Source organism: Octopus bimaculoides, chromosome 10 (genome assembly GCF_001194135.2).
Source record: "Octopus bimaculoides isolate UCB-OBI-ISO-001 chromosome 10, ASM119413v2, whole genome shotgun sequence".
NCBI classification, from domain to species: Eukaryota; Metazoa; Mollusca; class Cephalopoda; order Octopoda; family Octopodidae; genus Octopus; species Octopus bimaculoides.
In genome coordinates, this window is record NC_068990.1 from 88,086,137 (window position 1) to 88,090,459 (window position 4,323).

The 4,323-nt window shown below is 34.9% G+C and overlaps 1 long non-coding RNA gene across 1 annotated transcript; it reads right to left on the reverse strand.

Moving 5' to 3' along the window:
• Positions 1-8: 8 nt before the first annotated feature.
• LOC106874929 (uncharacterized) lies at positions 9-4,268 on the reverse strand. The gene is made up of 3 exons (XR_001410065.2): positions 3,770-4,268; positions 2,916-2,978; positions 9-2,551 (listed from the first exon to the last, which is right to left on the reverse strand). It is a non-coding gene; the product is annotated as an uncharacterized LOC106874929 (long non-coding RNA).
• Positions 4,269-4,323: the final 55 nt, after the last annotated feature.

Sequence of the window (4,323 nt, forward strand, 5' to 3'; positions counted from 1 at the left end):
TGCCATGATTTAGTTCTTGACAAAAGAGGGGTGTTTGTTGACTGTGACATCTACTGAAGGTTACAGATTATTTACAAAAACACCATTGACAAGAACAATGTGTACAGATGGATGAAAATGTGACATCATCATCATCGTCGTCGTTTAACGTCCGCTTTCCATGCTAGCATGGGTTGGACGATTTGACTGAGGACTGGTGGACCAGGAGGCAACACCATGCTCCAATCTGATTTGGCAGAGTTTCTACAGCTGGATGCCCTTCCTAATGCCAACCACTCCGAGAGTGTAGTAGGTGCTTTTACGTGCCACCGGCACGAGGGCCAGTCAGGCGGTACTGGCGACGGCCACGCTCGAAATGGTGTAACTTTTACACAAATCACTAATAAGTGGGTGGATTGAATTAGACATATGAGTGGCAATCTCTGAGTTTGCTGCACAACTAGATTGTGGTCACAATGCATTATAAAAGATGGGAGTCTGAGGAATCACATTAACTCTTGATTTGAAGGAAAGAAGGGTGGTTTGCTCTGATGCAAGCATTTGAAGATTATGAAAACATTTTTCCTAATTTAGTGACAAGGGATGAAACGTAGCCATATTTCATGATCCAGAACTGAAGGCTTAGTTCATGGTATAGTGACAGTCCTTCTCCAAAACCTGAAACATTCAAGAACCAGCAACCATCACAGAATGGGATGACAAAGGCCTCATTTTCCTTGCACCAGGAATAACAAGTAGTACATTGGGACACTCAAAAAGCTTAAAAGTCATAATAAGGAAGATATCCAGTAAGAATCTGAATTCACCATGACAATGTGCAAGCAGACAAGCAACAAACCAGACAATCAGTGAATTAGGCTGATCAATGGCCCTTCATTAAGATCCGACACCCTCCTCAAACTTCCACCTATTTGATCGATTGATAGGCAGACCCCAGGTTTACAAAATGACCGCAAAAGGTACAACAGTGAGCAGCTCATTTTTTCAAAGATGATTCAAGTGTTAGGTCCAACGATAGTGCAGATGCATTGCCTGTGATAGAGGCTATCAGTAGTATCTTTACATAGAAGAGTTATTCTACTAACATGTGCAATTTGAATGACCAATACCAATAAGTCATCTTCTGCATTATTTTTGTCAGAATCCATGTGAAAACTTAAACAGGATATTAACAATATACGAATTTATTACACATACCGATAAAAAAGAAATAATTTCGTTGAAATCAGACCAAACCAGAGTGAAAAAATGTCCTAATCTATTAAGATCTTGCTTTTAGTGTTATTTTTTTAATTATAAATGGTCGGGTACTGATATTCGCAGAGTTCAATACAATCTATCAACATATATCCACATTGATCACACTATGACAAATTCAAAATATAATGCTTTTAACCAATTTACAAACGATTGATTTTGTTAGGGTAATGGGTACCGATAAATACATCTTAATATTGGTGACTAATTTTCAATATCAGTTATTGATATTATAAAGAACCCCTATACAAAAAAAAATCTCTATATAGTCTAAGGATGTTATAACATAATTTCCATAGAAGTTTCAAACACCAAGCACTCCATAAGAGTACTAAAGTAACATTCGACAGAACTCAACTAAATCAACAGAAGCAGGGCGCCAAGAATTTCAAGACTGATGTGTACAAAGTGATCAATCTTCTTGCATCTAGCTTCTAAAATCTAATTGTTGAATGGAAAATTCTACCCATCTTATAAACCACTGGTGGCAAAGAATACGTACAACACCCGTTTTCGGCCTAACAAAAACCCTAAACACTGGGTGTGCGTATTTTTTACTTTCACCAGTTTCAACACACAACACCGAAATAAAGCTGAACAGTTGCTCCATCACCAGTAACACTGAGCAGCGATAAATCATAAACATTTGAGGTATTTAATGTTCAGAATATTAAGTCAAGTAGGACATGTAAAACAATAATTCTGTTTGAAAATTAAGGTGTCGCCTTTAACAATCGGGACAGCCTGTGCAGAACAAATATTTCTGATTCAAAGAACGTGTCCAGGACAACCAATATTCCATATGCCCATCCCTTCGAATAATGAAGGTGCCTACTACTTCTAGCAGTTCGAATGATCAGAGAGAGAAGACACGTTAAATGATTGTTCCATCCCTTGAAGAGAAACTTCTCTCGGAGTATAACAGCTACATGTCTATACACAGAACCACTAAAGTCCATGACACTCAAGTACACTGAATATAAGATTTACAAAACTGGTTTATGTTATTGATCAACTTTAAATGTCTTTTTAATAATCCTCAAAAAAATAACGCACTTCTTATTCTGCTCGTGCTTCTGGATGTATTTCAGTGCCACATAAACATTATTCAGTAATTCTGATTCATTTGATTAAAATGTTTTACGTTATAGATTTCGCATGCAAGTATTTTTAAAAGGTTGCCAATATTTAAGTGTGGATGCCACAAAAAGATAAACTGATGCTGGGAAATTATACAAAGTTGATGTATTTAATGTATGAACTTAAAATATACTCACTCTACAACCATGATGTCCTGAAAATAGGGAAACACAAAAAAATAATTAGTATACAAAATACATTAGATTTAGAAATTTAACTACAAAAAGAAGACAAAAAATAGCTGAACAAAATATAATTATTGCTTAAGAACACGTGTTAAATGATCGTATCAAAAAATAAGGAAAATAAATCGGCCATGGAGTACGTTACCACGTTGTTGAGTAGAATGTAGATTTTAAACGGATAATCTATGATTTACAAAGACATATAAATAATAATTACTATTAAATAATATTAAATGAATATATACGATACATTTGTTAATGTTTACGAAGGAATTTTACCTCTACAAATGCCGATGATAAAAGATTTAAACGCGAGTAACAATATGTACTTACAATTTAGCTGACAAGCAACACTAAAAAGGAAGTCACGCAGAGAATTCTTCCCGAATAGCACATCTGCGAAAAAACCCGGAAGTTGATCATTTCTTTTTAACATTTATTTCAGCAATAATCTTTTCAGTAGCAATGCTTTCTTATATCGCTTGTTTTTTTCTTTAATATTAATAAAATTATTTTGAACAATTTCTAAAATTAAATTAAAACAAAATTTTTTTTTTAAATGTGGCTTGAAATTATCTCCCTTTGTCCCTCATTCTAATTCAAATTTCTATAATAGGCGCACTTGCTACAAACCCTGAGAGCATGTGCTTGACCAGGTCGTTCGGAATCGACTTACTATGGGATATGATCTCCGAAAGTAAAAAAAGCGTAAATAAACTGACATTCCTCCGCATGTGTACCCCTCCCCACGATTTTTGTTGCCTCATAACTTCCAGAAAAATTTATATTTTTTAATGAAATTTCATCCAAATACGCTTCAGATGGGTAGATTCCGATTGTAACGGAATTTATTGTGAAAATATTTTTTCGAGGATGAGGTGAGGAGTTTCGGAAAATTCATACGAAGTTGGTTTTGTTTTCTCATAACTTTCAGAAAATTGGGTGTTTTTTTCGTTACGATCATATCGGAATTTAATATGAAGAAATAAATTTGGTGAACTCGCATGTTGACAAAAAACATCATCTACATTCACATTAGCAGTTTGGAAAAGCCTGCAGATAATTTCTGAATACCATTTTTTTTTTCTCTTGCTCTCACTAAATAATAGTACTAATAGGAATTTTTAACAAAGCAAGAACTCTTATAGGTGCACACAATTAGTCAGCTATATTGACCAAGTACTTACGGTAAATTTTGATCCTTTCACCCGCACGATTTTCACTCAGGAAAAAAAAAACTCGGATCTTATGTGTGGAATCAAGTACCCTAACCTCCTAATATGCTGCAAATCCCTTATTTTGGTTCGGAAAGGGTGGGGGGGCCGAAACCTCCCCCATATCCGGAAATCATTGGAAATTTTTTTTCTTTTTGTTGAATGAATTCCGGTGACCTCCTAATATGCTATAAAACACTTTTTGGGGTCCGGAAAACTGGATGGAGGGTGGTGGAACCCTCGGAAATTTCACCCCCAACCCCATTTTCAAATATTTTTTGCTCTTTCTTTCTTTACCCATAATTTTAGATAAGATTTTGCAGAAATACGTTTTCGAGAGATTGTGGATTACATTAGATTGAAAATTCAAAGAAGTTAGAAATGAATAAGTGAAAATGCAGAGGTTATAGAAGATAGTGGTAACGAAGTGTGTGGAGAGATAACGAACAATAAATTTATCTAAAAAAAAAAACACGTTAGAGTTTTGCATGTATGTGTGAAACGAAGTAAAAGTATAATATTAAAAC